Source organism: Dermacentor silvarum, chromosome 1, assembly GCF_013339745.2.
Source record: "Dermacentor silvarum isolate Dsil-2018 chromosome 1, BIME_Dsil_1.4, whole genome shotgun sequence".
NCBI classification, from domain to species: Eukaryota; Metazoa; Arthropoda; class Arachnida; order Ixodida; family Ixodidae; genus Dermacentor; species Dermacentor silvarum.
Window position 1 is genome coordinate 281,189,989 of NC_051154.1, and position 15,074 is coordinate 281,205,062.

Here is a 15,074-nt window from a genome sequence, read left to right on the forward strand (position 1 = left end):
ATCATTTCAGTTCATATCAATTTTATGGCATATTATAGAATTTGAAGTTATTATTTTTGTTTTCATGTAGGCTTGGTCCACAAACTGCAAATACTCATCTTGTCGCGTTCCTAATATTGGGGATACTTGAAGCTTCAATAGAAATTTTCATCAGCGCGTCGACATGGGCCGGCGTTATGTGACATCTCTCTGATGGTAAGACCCTATTCATGGTGGGAAAGCTTCGTTCAACGGCAGCAATTCCTACGGGAAGAAGCAATATCTACATTGCAGCTGATGACAAAGCGAGGAACATTCTTTTTCTCGACCTCACACCCAAAGAGTGCTTGCTGTGAAGCCAGCTCTCCGGGATACCGTCTATAAATTCTACTCATTCAATAACGAGAGGGGAGACGCCAAGGGCCAACAACCCTTGTCGGAAGCCTAAGCGAGGTCCAGGCCCACCCCACCAAATCGCAGGGCACTCAAAAAAATGTCGCAGTTTCGCCCGAAAGGCGAAGCATCAATTGCCATAGCAAATTAGTAGAGAGCTATACGGAGTAGGGATAGTAGTTTTACCGGCTGCATAAACTTGGACACACTCGCTTACTAACTGAATTAACAAGCGTGGTGTCAGCGCGCACAAGCGAACATGAATAGCTCACACTCAATGACCGCAGACAACCACTGTCAAAACGCTGGCAGCAAGCGCAGCCGCCGCAACGAGCGAAGGTTCGTGCGGTCTATCGCTTCATCGGAAACTGAGCGGCGAATGCACATCGATACAAAGGTCAGAGCCGTGTGGAGATCGCTTTTAAGAGACGGTGCGGGCGACCGCCGCAACCGGGCAAAGTACAAGCGCAGTTGTTAGCAGAGTAGAAGCTGCACCCCCCCCCCTCCCTCCCGCGCTGCCTTCCCGCTTTCCTACTTTCGCATGGGAGATTGAGTGGCCAGTTCCCATTGCGCCCGGTTGCAAGATACGCATTTAGTGCCGCAGCATAGCGTCGCCCCGCCTCCCTCCCTCCCATACCTCCACGGCCTTACGCGCGACGGAAGTCGCGCTTGCTTTCCGCCGTGCGTTCACTCTCCGTGATAGCGCGCGTCCCCCACGCGCTTTCACTCGCGCATACGGCGCGCAGCGACAATTTTATCGCCCTTGGACTTGATACGGAACCTCACGGCGACGACGACGGCGACGCCGACGGCAGAAATCCGCTTGGAGTGTCCATATATCGTAATTGCTATCGCAATAATAAAGTTATTTGAATGAATGAATAACGAGGGCAATCTGCCACATTGTAAATTTTACGACTAAGCACAGTGATATTACTCGTACTGTACGTATTGTGCATACAACTACGTTGACTTAAAAATGGAAAATCAGAAAGACCAAACATGAATCTCGCATCTCATTCACACGCAAGAGTCTACCGCGACCTCAAGGATTCTCCATTTCCTGCAGGTTGCAGTTTAGCACTGTCGTCTGCACGCTGAACTTCAAAATTGGGCCTCAGAAGTAAGGCTACGTAGCGTCCACCTTAGCAAAGAGTAAATATTTCTTAAAACGATTACCACAGTGGATGGGTTCAGCGTAATTTTGATCCAGGATGAGTGCCTGTTCGAAAGAGGGGAGGGGGAGTTGATCCGGAATAATTTTGGGGGAGTGTCCAGATCCTCCTGGGAGGGGGGGGGTAGGGGGGTGTATAAATTCCTGGACTAGTGAAGGCAAAAGCGCCTGGGAAGGAAAAGTTGGACGACGCAAGACTTTGGGTGACACAAGTAACGCGATGCGAAAGTAAAATAATATAACTTAGTGCAATTTCTTTACAGTTTTATGTAAAGTATTTATGCAAATGCAAACTGCGGAAATCCGGAATGAGGAGGAATTTTCTCTAGCTCAGAGAAAAATTGTTCCCACCTCCACTCCTTCCGTGTTTAGAAAGTGCGAAGCTACATGGAAACACATACAAACTTCGCAATAAAATAAATAAATAAATAAATCCTAGCCTTGCAGTTATTAAAGAAATCACAACAGTGGACCACGACAATGTTGTTTTTTTTCTTTAACAGCCTTCCTTTCCGAGAAAAACCATGAAATGATTCCTTTTAGCTCCGAGCTGTACTGTTGTGTAGAGGACAACTTGTCTCTTCCGAATCCGCAGCTCCGCAAGTTTGCTGGACTGCTAAGCTCCACAGCCACCAAGCACTCTCGTTCGCAGTGCCAGTCCTGGAAATGGAATGGGAATTCCAAATGGTGCCTCGCCGTGGGTTTTTTTGATAGATAAAATTGATATAAGGAATATATCTAAGCGGCTGTTTACCCAATACGGAGTGAATGAGATGTAGTATGGTGTAGAGGGTGGATGCCCTGACACGCTAGGTGGCATATAGGTATGTTACGCACGACTTCGCGAATAACTCAGAATATGACTGCACGAAGAAATCGCGAATTCCGTTTGAATAATGACAGCAAAATCTGTGCTTTTATAGAGGCTAAAGGAACACAATGACATCATTTTAACCTGACCGTCGGCAATAAAGGCAGAGATACAGCGACGCAGTTTAACAAATGAGCGAAATGTCCAACCTCGCAGAGAACAATCCTTTATGCTTACGATTCATCTCAGAATGAGCTGTAAAATCCGTGACTTTGACGGAACTGCCGTGACGCAGTGCTTGAAATAACGTGCTTGAAAACGAAAACACACACACGCGCACACCCACACATTGCTTTTTTTTATCTTGGTGTATGATATTTGGGACACCCTGTATATATTACGTCTTACTATATTACATCTGTCAGTTATTACTATTGCTTCTTCTTTCTGGAGTTTTACGTGCCAAAACCAGTTCTGATTATGAGGCACGCCATAGTGGAGGGCTCCGGATTAATTTTGACCACCTGGGGTTCTTTAACGTGCACTACAACGCAAGCACACGGGCGTTTTTGCATTTCGCCTCCATCGAAATGCGGCCGCCGCGGCCGGGATTCGATCCCGCGATCTCGAGCTCAGCAGCGCAACGCCTTAGCTGACTGAGCTACCCCGGCGGGTAGTTATTACTATTGCAGTCTGTCAGTTATTTATATGTTGAACAGACCTAGACCTATTTATCAATCACACATAGTGAACCATGGGGTCCCGAAGAGTTATTTGACTTTGCATTTATTTCTTGAAACTCTATATAATCTCCCGATGATGCGGGGAGGCACTGAGGCAGAGTTCTCTGATCTCTCCCAGTAGCACCAGTAAAGTGCATATAAAAAATACACATTTGCTACAAACAATTTTATTAATAAAACAAAGACTTGTACTTGACGTTTAAGTCTACAGCGCAAATGCATCGCTAGTTAGGCTAATAGTATTGGCGAGTTATTATACACAACGAAGTACAATCAACATCAATGACTCGCAATATTCACAAGAAAAAAAGACAGCCGATATGTGTGACCTTGGAGAACTACTGCTCAATTTCCAGCGAAGCGCTTTCGAGCAGTTGCAATAAAAGTTTCAGTTTCCAGTAATTAAATCACACACTTTCAAAAGTAGTCCGTATATGACTGTTCCGCTTAAAACCTTGCCCGCTTGTAATGCTTCGGAGCACTTCCTGTTGGGAAACTTGAAAAAGCCTGTAATTCATCAACACAAATGTTATTTCGCCAGAACATTTACCATGGTGTCCTCCCTCCCTAACCATCCCATACACTCCCCACCTCTGTTCGCCACCTAATTTTCGCTTGAGTTGATATCGCTTGAGTTCACATTTCTCCCAGAGCCGAGAGATCAATTCTGCTTTGTTAGTAAAACACATTCATAAAACTCCAGATTGCTTGCCTACGTAATTTGCTGCAAATGTCATAATTAGTCCCCTGACGTAGAAGTTCACCTACATATTGCCCGTACCGCGCCTTTAATTTTCACCAAATATAAACACAGTGCCTTGTTTAATTCACCGAGAACATCGCTGAAACGAAACAGGAACGTCTTATGACGCATGAAATTAGGGAGAAAAATATGACGGCTTAGTAATTATTTGCAACGCCTCTAACTGGACCAGAAACGTAAAACTTTTGTCGCACATTGCACTTACCATCAACCCCCTCGCCTTCCCACGAAATATAAACATGTTGTAATCCACAGCTATGTCGTGACACTGGGAAGCATAGCCGATAGCGGCCATATATCACACGCCCTGACACTCGAATAAGACATTTTTTCAAAGGCTGTATTTGATCCAACCGCATTCAACTTCGCTGAAAGTTTTCATGGCGTACCACCAATGTTCGTTGAATTTGCTCTTGGTGGCGTTTATAGTTCTGCCAGTGCAGCGTGCTCTATTCTGCACTGCTCGTTCCAGACGCTTATAACGCTCTATAGCGCTTGCACACTTAATGTATTCCTAAATCCCCAATTACTCATCTATATTAAGCTTTACCTACGCATCACCCATTAGCTAGTCTTTAGAGTAATGAAACACGAAGTAGCTGCCTCCTTTATTTAGTTCAGTGAGGACACCGCACGAACCTAATATTGACGAGATATAAGTTCGCACATGGTGACACTGGCCCCTTGAGGCGAGAACGAGGAAGTTCGTGGTCGCGCGCGCGCTCTCCGAGGTCCAGCCATTATACGTGTTTTTTGCCTATTTGATGCTGGTCAACTATATATTCTAGCTGTACTAGCTGGGTGACATTTCTGGTGGAGGTGCTGGGTACGGTCGATGTTAAGATCTCCGGAGCGTACCCCAGACCTAAGCCCGGCGAGTAGTTCGGACGAGCTTACCCCTATGCACGTACGTACCAGCCGACGTCTCCAGGGACTCCAGCCACAGCACGGTCTGCTACCCGAACGAAGTTCAATGACGAACCAACCACCTCCTGCCGCTACTGCAGCATCGCACGTGGTCGTCAATCAGACCCGGACGCCGAATCTGTTCCACGGGAGTGCTTGAGAGGACGCCGACAACTGGCTTGACAATTTACCGGGTCGCCAACCTCAACGACTGGACCCACGAGCGTAAGCTACGCTACGTGTACTTCGCTCTTGAAGATTCCGCGAAAATATGGTTTGAGAACCACGAGGCGACACTGACGTCATGGGAAGAATTTCGTCGGCAGTTCCTCAATGCTTTCGCCAGGGCGGACAGGAAGCAGAGGGCGGAGTTAGCAATGGAGTCGAGAATTCAAGGCCCGAATGAGCTAGTGACGGCGTACGTAGAAGACATGCATCGGCTCTTCGGACGTGCGGACCTCTCTATGACTGAAGCAAGGAAGGTGCGCCACCTAATGCGTGGCGTCAAAGAGGAAATCTTTGCTGGCCTCATTCGAAATCCACCGACGACACTTGCAGAGTTCCACAACGAGGCCACTACCATGGAAAAGGCCCTTCAACAGCGGGCCAGGCAATACAACCGCGACGCCGTGATTTCAAGGGAGCTCTCTGTCGTTACCCTCGGCAACGACATCGGCGCCTTGCGAGAACTCATCAGGGCTGTCATCAAGGGGGAACTGCAGCAGATTCAGACGACCGCTGCCTCTGTGGGACAACTTTCCATTGCGGAAATGGTGCTCGCCGAGGTCCGACAGGCCGTCCATGTTCCTGAATAGTACAGTACGAGGCACCACAGTGGGACCGCGTCCTGAAATGAGTTACGCTGAAGCAGTACGCCGTCCACCACCCTCAAGCGCGTATAGCATGGTACACCCCGCTCAGCAAATGGACGTAAGCTTCAGGCCTCGCAGCCCACCGCACATCGCCGAAGCAAGAACTAGGAAGAGCGACGTCTGGCGCACCGCGGACTACAAGCCCCTTTGTTATCATTGTGTCGAAGCCGGGCACTACAGAATGTATCCTTATCGTCATGTGCGGCTCCGAGGATTCTCGCCGAATGCACCTCGTACACGACCTAGTGAGCGGCCGCCAGAAATAGAGAGTCTCGTCGCGAATCGTCGCAATGGTGATCAACGATGGCACGAGCCCCGTTACTCGTCTCCTGCTCGTTACAGGTCACCATCACCAAGCCAAGCCTTCAATAGCGGCGCTCTCAGACGCCGCTCGCCTAGCCCGGCGGGTCGGGAAAACTGAGTTCAGCGACCTCCGGAGGTAAGGCCGCTGACGTCTACTGTGCGCAAGATCCTCCACTACGACGAAAACGACCAAACAGAACGACGCAGACGGACAGACGCAGTCAAACACCGTACGAGAGGCAATAACGTCGAACATCCCCGTCACCGTAGGTGACGAAGAAATGACGGCGCTAATCGACACTGGGACGCACACCTCAGTTATGAGCATGGACCTTGCCTGGAAGCTGAAGAAAGTTTCTGCCGAGTGGACTGGGTCGCAGATTCGCACTGCAGGAGTCCATCTGCTAAGCCCGGTAGGAGAGAGAGAGAGATAAATTGGATGGGAAAGGCCGGGAGGTTAACAGGAAGATAGATATCCAGTTTGTTACCCTGCACTTGGGAAGGGCTAAGGGGAGACAGAAAGATAAAGAAAAATGCACACACATAGAAAGAGAGGGAGATCAGAAACAAGAAAAAAAAAACACACACACGCACACACACAAAGGAACTCAGGAGTGTCACAGTCGTTCAAGCAGGTCGCTTGTCCGGAGCAACCTCAGCAGCGCGCTCATCGCCTTCTGGTGTGAAGACCGCGTCAGCCGGCACTCTAAGATCGTCTGCTCAGAAAGCGGCCGGTCGTCGAGGCGCGCCATCGTCGTCACGAGCGTCTGTCTCTGGGACCTGTACCGGGGACAATGACACAAGATATGTTCGATTGTTTCCTCGTTGTCGCAACTACCACGTATATAGCACTGTCAGCCATTCCGATGCGGCAAACAAACGCATTCGTAAAAGATACTCCAAGCCACAGTCGGCAGAGAGAAGTTGTCTCGATTCGGGAAAGTCGAGATGGAATATGTAGTCGGAGGGATGGATCCAAGCGGTGCAGTCGAGTATACCGGAAACCTGGCGTGTTCCACATAGAGCGAGTGGCGTCACGCGCTAGTATACGAAGCTTTGCTGCTGCATCGGTTCTTGAAAGTGGAATGGGTTCCTTCACAACATTTTCGTGAGCCCTCCTAACAGCTTCATCAGCCTGTTCGTTGCCCATGATGCCGCAGTGGCCTGGGAGCCACTGAAAAGTTATGTCATGTCCTTTTTCTGCTAGTTGGTGATAAAGCTGCCTTATTTCCAGCACAAGTTGGTCTTGTGGTCCACGACGCAGAGCGGATAGCAGACAATGCAGGGCTGCCTTCGAATCTGTAAATATGCTCCATCTTCGTGGTAAGTCTTCGTGAATCATGTGTAGTGCGCAGCGTAGTGCAGCAAGCTCCGCAGCAGTCGACGTTGTCCGGTGGGAAGTTTGAAACTGAAGGGTCACGGCTTTTGCGGTAGGAAGATGCACCCCGGTAGGAAGATGCATAGCGCGAGTGAGCATTCGTGGGTTTACGTACCTCGGAGATTTCGTTATCCTCCCAAGCTGTTCGAGGGACCTAATTCTGGGAATGGACTTTCTGCAGGCTAATGGAGCCGTGATTAACCTACAAAAGTCGCTGGTAACGTTTTCAACGGCGGAGGCCTTAGCAGGGAGCGGCACTGACGACGCGTATGTCAACGCCTTGAGGATTGTCGACGAGAACATCACGGTGCCGCCAAAGAGCAGTGTATTGACCCTCGTAACCTGCGACGCATTCGACGACTATGAGGGTATTGCCGAGGCAAATATCCCGCTGTTACTCGAAAGACACATCTGCATCACCCGGGGATTTGTTCGAATACAGAATAAGTGCTCGCAAGTTTTGTTGACAAACTTCAGCGATGAATATCAGCACGTCCCTCAAGGTACAGCTGTAGCCTTTCTGAACGATATTGCTGACTTCTCCGACGTCGGCACGTTACAAGTGACTTCACCGGGTGCAACAACTCACACCAGCCTGAGTACCCGCGTCCACATTAATGCTGACTTAGCAGATATACAGAAGGATCAGCTGCTGAGCCTAGTGAAAGATGTCTCTGGCTGTTTCTCCACAGAATCTAAAGTCCAGCGCACCTCCATTACGCAACACCGGATAGTTACAGAGGAGTCGGCGCGGCCTGTTCGTCAGCATCCGTACCGCATGTCACCTATGGAGCGGGAGGCGATTACGCGTCAAGTTCAAGAAATACTCAATGATGACGTCATCCAGCCGTCTACAAGTCCATGGGCGTCACCTGTCGTACTAGTAAAAAAGAAAGACTACACACTCCGCTTCTGCGTTGACTACAGACGGCTTAACCGAGTCACCAAACGCGATGTTTACCCACTGCCACGGATCGATGACGCTTTGGATCGTCTGCGTGATGCTGAGTTCTTTACTTCGATAGACCTAAAGTCAGGGTACTGGAAAATAGAAGTGGACGAGCGTGACCGTGAAAAAGCCGCCCTCGTGACTCCCGACGGGCTATACGAATTTAAAGTCCTGCCTTTCGGTCTCTGTTACGCTCCTGCTAAGTTTCAACGAATGATGGACACTGTACTCGTCGGAATATATAAAGTGGCAGACGTGTCTAGTGTACCTAGACGACATTGTTGTGTTTTCCAGCACGTTCGATGAACATCTCACCCGGCTACGAAGTGTCCTTACCGCAATACGCAAGGCAAACCTCACCATCAAGCCTGAAAAATGTTACTTTGGCTTCCAGGAACTCAAGTTTTTAGGCCACGTGGTCAGCTCCCAAGGAGTACGACCAGACCCAGAAAAGCTCACTGCCGTTGCCGAGTTCCTTCACCCTAAAAAACAAGAAGGCTGTTCAGTGGTTCCTGGGCCTCTGCGCTTACTGCCGTCGTTTCGTTGAAGGCTTCTGAAGGATTGCTGAACCTCTCACGAGACTGACGCGACAAGATGTGCCCTTTGCGTGGACGGAAGACCAAGAGCAGGCCTTCACTGAATTGCGCAAACGCCTTCAATCCGTTCCAGTGCTGGCGCATTTTGATGACACCGCGGCAACTGAAATTCACACAGACGCAAGCAACGTAGGACTCGGGGCCATTCTGGTTCAATGGCAAAACGGCGCAGAACGTGTAATTGCGTACGCGAGCCGTAGTCTTACAAAAGCAGAAGCTAATTATTCAACCACCGTAAAAGAATGTTTAGCAGTCGTGTGGGCCATCAGCAAGTCCCGACCTTACTTATACGGCCGGTCATTTCGAGCGATCAGTGACCACCATTCGCTCTGCTGGCTTGCCAATCTACGAGACCCGTCAGGTCGCCTCGCTCGTTGGAGCCTCCGCCTCCAGGAATACGACATAACTGTTGTCTAGAGATCGGGCAGAAGCATAGCGACGCTGACTGCTTGTTACGTTCTCCTATTCTCTTGACATCGTCCGACTTGGAGCTAGATTTGCCGTTTCTTGGTGTCGTCGACGTGGTGCGCATGGCTGACTATCAACGTGCAGACTCTGAACTGCTTCCAGTCATCCGATATCTCGAGGGAGCTGATGTTGCTGTCCCACGCCCGCTTTCATGAGGATTGACATCGTACTGCCTGCGGAACGATGTCCTGTACAAGAAAAATTTCGAGAACAGCGCAAGAAACGTTCCTTCTCGTCGTTCCTACGGCGCTGCGTGAGGAAGTTTTACAGGCATGTCACGACGATCCCTGGCTTCGCGAGGACATTAGCGCGCATACGGCAGAAATACTATTTACCACACCTATTTTCGTCAGTTCAGCGCTATGTGCGAACGTGCTGTGACTGTCAGAGGCGTAAAGTCTCACCCGTAAAGCCTGCCAGCCTCCTTCAACCTTTGGATCCACCTCCGGCGCCGTTCCAGCAAGTGGGAATGGACCTTCTTGGTCCTTTCCCCACGTCTTCCTTGCAAAACAAGTGGATAATCGTGGCAACTGATTATTTAACTCGCTGTGCGGAGACGAAAGCTGTGCCGCGGGGAACTGCTGCTGAAGTCGCCAGCTTCTTCGCCCACAACATCGTGCTTCGTCACGGTGCACCCGATGTGCTCATTACTGACCGCGGTGTAGCCTTTAGAGCGGAGTTGTTGCAACAAGTCGTCATGCTGACGCACACCGACCACCGAAGGACCACAGCCTATCCTCCCCAGACTAACGGCTTAACAGAGCGCCTCAATAGCACATTGGCCGACATGCTATTCATGTACATTGATGTGGAACACAAAACATGAGATGAAATTTTACCATACATGACGTTTGCTTACCATACCGCTGTGCAGGAGACCACCGAGTTTACACCATTCGAGCTCGTTTACGGACGTCGGGTTACAACCCCCTTAGACGCCATATGCTCCCGGTAGACCACAGAACCACAAGGAATGACTCCACTGAAGAGTTCGTCGAGAAAGCAGAGGAAGCTCGCCAGCTTGCTCGGAATCGCATCCGCACCTAGCAGAATGCCGACGCCTGCCGTTACAACCGGACCCGACAGAACGTCCAGTACTCACAAGGCGACCGCGTGTGGGTGTGGACACCTATCCGACACCGTGGGCTCTCGGAGAAATTGCGCCGCTATTTCGGCCCCTACGAAGTTTTACGCCGCCTCAGTGATGTGAACTACGAGGTGGTGCCTCAAAGCTCTGATTCTAGTTCGAACCGACGCCGTCCCCGTGCTGAAGTCGTCCACGTAGTACGGATGAAGCCGTACTACGCACGCGAAGGATAAGCAACCCTCACAAACCGCTTCAGCTTTGATTTGGTTTGCTTTGTTGCCTATAGAAATAGCACAACCCACTACGGGGGATTGGCCATGAATCGGGCGGCAGTAGGAAAAAAATGAAGGATACGTAAATGGGATTTTCTTACTTAAGAATGAGATAATAAATGAATTCTAATGTTAATATTAATTTTCATGCTATAGCATCTTAAAAGTTGAAGCAAATATTTTTGTTGTCTTGTGAAAAAAATTAGCATGGCAGTCTCCTTGTTTCCCTTACAAAATTAAATAGGGCATCACATACGTTCCTATTACAGTGTCCTAGTGCCGACGCCCCCAGAAATAGAATGATAGGTAGCGTAATGGGCAATCCAAGTTGGCGGAGGGGACCTTCTAGAAGTCGTTTTCTATGCATGGTGAACCTACGACACTCTATAAAGAAATGATCCATAATTTACGGTTCATTGCAATAGAAGCATTGAGGGGAAGGCGCCAAACCAGACCTATGGGAATAAAAATTAAGCCTTGGTATTCGGCAACGCATTCTAGTAAACGACACTTCAAATTTTCTTGTTGAAAACCATCTGCTGTGCCAAGGAAACCTAAGGTGCTGAAAATGGGTATGATTGAGTACACATGATTTGGCATGTTATTCTTGGACAGAAATTTTTCTTTTTAAATCTCGCAGAAGTGACGTATGCCGAAGGTCTTAGGATCCTCAGTAACGGGCCGTTAAGAGATGCCGCTGCTAGTGCGTCTGTAGATTCGTTTAAAGTGAGCCCCACGTACCCTAGCTGGCACCCATACCAGATGGATAAGGCGTAAATGTTGAGGGATGGATGAATGAAATTCTCAGAGAATGATAGATGAATTGGGCACTGATAAAGCGGAGCAAACAGACAAGGAGTCGGTTAAGCTTACGGCTGAAGTAATAGATGTGGGAAGTTTTCGTAGAGCTAGTATGATCGCTAATAACTCCGCCTGAAATATTGGCGCAAAGTCGGGTAGTCGAAGGGAGAAAGACCAATTTAATGATGCCGACAAAATACCCACTCCTGCCTTCTCTTCACTGACAGAAGCATCTGTGGCTATTACTGCATTTATTTGGAGGTTCTCGAGGTGGTCATCTAACAAACTTTTTAGGTATCGAATAGGCAGGAGTTTAGCGTTATTAGGAAATATATCATCGAATTCAATGCTTACTCTCGCAGTAGGGAAATTTTGAAAATCCACATCACGGATTGATATTTGTAATGGCTCTAATAGTTTCTGCACAAAAACTACCTGGGGACAATTAATGCAGTCTGTACCATTGATTCTCAAAGAATGCAGTCGGTTCTCTAATAAACATATAGAAGGAGCGTCTCTGGGGAGAAGCATATGTTCAGTAACGTTTGGACAGTCAGTATACGAAAACGAGTTTGAAGAGAAGGCAGGTGAGGTTTATGATAAAGAATATTATTCGCTACATATTTTGGAAGGCAGAGACATAGACGTAGTGATTCGCGTTCTAAAAGAACCAAAGGGCGTAATTTATAAGTAGGGCCTCCAGAAAATAACACGCATCCAAACTCTAGAATGGGGCGGACATACATACAATAAATCATCAGCAAGGTCTCCCTGCGCATTCCAAAACGATTGCTGCTGACTCTTCGTAATAAACCAACTGCGCGTGCTCCTTTAGATGCGATGTATTCTATGTGTGTCTTCCAATTAAGCTTTTCTGTGTAAATCATTCCTAGATATTTTAAAGATTGCACCTGCGGAATAATCTCCTGGCCATACGACAGTGGTTTTCGGATAGGAAAAGTTAAGGGAAAAACAATGATTGCACTTTTGCTGACATTTAGCGACATTTGTATTCCTTTTAGCCAAATTTCAATCTGATTCAAATACAATTGCAAAGTTTTATATAAGCTATGAATATCATTTGATACCGAGAAAAATGCGATATCATCAGCGTATACGTATACCTGTACGTCATGATGTGTCGGGATGTGATTTAGTAAAATATTAAATAATACGGGGGAAAGTACTGCACCTTGAGGAACGCCCATTGTCTGTTTGTAAATGTGAGAAGACACACCGTTTTGATAGCAATAAAATGTGTGTCCGCTTAGAAAATTTTGAATCCATGCAATTATATACTGTGGGAGGCTCACACTTTCGAGTCTGTTGATTAAGGTACTGTCATCGACACTGTCATACGCCTTCGCAATGTCTAATGTGACTAAGGCCGCGTACTGGTTGTTGCGGCGAGCGAGTTGAATTCGACTCTACACGTCAACATGAGCACACCAAATTGAGCAGCCAGGCCTGAATCCTATTTCAGAATCACTTAATATTTGGTTCTCGCCCATCCACCTGTATGTGTGTATGTATGTATGTATGTATGTATGTATGTATGTATGTATGTATGTATGTATGTATGTATGTATGTATGTATGTGACCATACAGAACTCTCGCGATTAACTTTACGAGATTTGAGGTCAGAGAAATAGGTCTAATGTTATCTATTGTATATTCATCACCCGGCTTTTTTAGTAGCTTAATTATTTCGGCAACCTTCCAATCTGGATGAATCCATGCATTTTTAATCGAAAAATTTATAAAATTCAGCAAATCCTCGAGAGATAATTCGAATAATAGTTTTATCATTGCTGTAGTTATGCCATCAGCACCTAGGGTTGAAGCTGGCAGCATCTTTACCATTCTCATTAATTCTTCTAATGTGACTGCTATGTAATCATTAGCTGTTTCAGGCGCCGGTATATGATAGGGACGAAGTGATGGGAATCGACGCTCTAAGCCTTTTGCAATCTCATCCAGTGACTGTACCAATTCAGTGGAAGTTAAGCTAACAGAGTCTACATTTATCGGGCCGAAACAATCTTTTTAGACTGTAGAAACCTAAATAGGGTTTTTTATTACTAGACTGCGATAGGTAACTGTAATGTTTAGTGTTATAATTTTCTTTCGCTTTCTCAACTGTTTGCCTGAATGTAGCTGCAACAAAATTTATAGTCATTCCAATTACGTGGACATTGATTATACAGTAACTTTCTCCAGGCTGCCTTTCTTCTTCTATATTTGCGTTCACAGTCCGGATTCCACCATGGTGAATAAGTACCCCCTTTAGTTGACTGCATACTGAAGCTGGATTTTTTGTAACTGTCACTTATGACTTGACACAAATTAACTGTCTTCACTTCATCATTTAGGCCAACCTGTTTATTTAAAGCTCATCGCAGTGAGTCTTGAAATTTACTATGGTTAACATAGGTGCGGACATGCTTTTCGACCAGATTAATTGGTCGCATGACTTCAAAAATTATTGGAGGATGGTCACTATTTGTGGCCGAGGTGATAGCAGACCAGGAGAAAATTGCACAACCCGAACTGAAAACAGTTAGGTCTAACACCGAACGCGATTTGCCGGATACATAAGTTGGGGTTCTCGAATTTACACAGTTCATATTATTTGACGAAACCCAATCCAACAATCTTTTACCACAAGAGTCGGACCGATAACCCCATGATACGTGGTGAGAATTAACGTCACCAGCTATGATTAGATTCTTTCTGCAGGCTGCAAGCGCGGCATCAAGAGAACCTGTATTGAGAACTCCTGTAGGAAAATAAACATTGACTACCGAAAATGGGGCGCATCCAGGAAGCGTTAAATCCAATGCTAGAATTTCACTTTCAGCAGAGAATGACTGGTGACTAATCTTAGCTCTATGACAAATTTTTGTTGAGATGAAAAATGCTAATCCCCCTCTACGAGAAGGGCGATCTAGACGAAAACTGCGATAATTCTTTAAATGAAAACTCTTTTCTGTTGATAACCAAGTTTCTTGCAAAGTAATCAAATCAGGAGAAAGTTCTTCACAGAGATATAACAAATCAGCGGCTGCAGCAAAAATGGAACGACAGTTCCACTGCAGCACTTTCAAGCTTCCTATTGCCACGCATCTTCAAAAGGGAGTTGACAACGTTTATTGAGAGCGGCTGGGCTCTGGCGAAAACGGCGGCGAGAGCTAACGATCGAGCGGGGCGGTTGATGATGATGATGATGATGATGTCCTCAGCACATGGCTCGTGCCCACTTCGGGGGATTGGCCAAGAATTGAGCACCTGAACTTCTAGATATGGATTCTGAAACTACAGTTAATGTGCAATTTAGTAGTCAGAACAGACAGATTAATTTTCCTGTACTGCATAATTTATAATATAATGCCATCAATTAAAACTGAAATATCTCTGAGAGAATTGTAAAAGTAGGGATTTAAAATTTTATTCGTTTTGTTGATTGAATGGAACCACAAACGGCATCAAATACGTCCCTGTGGCTAAAGCCAAATACCGAGGCACCGAAAGTGAGTACTGTTTCTGATGTTAAATTTACCCCAAATTTAGCAAGCAGT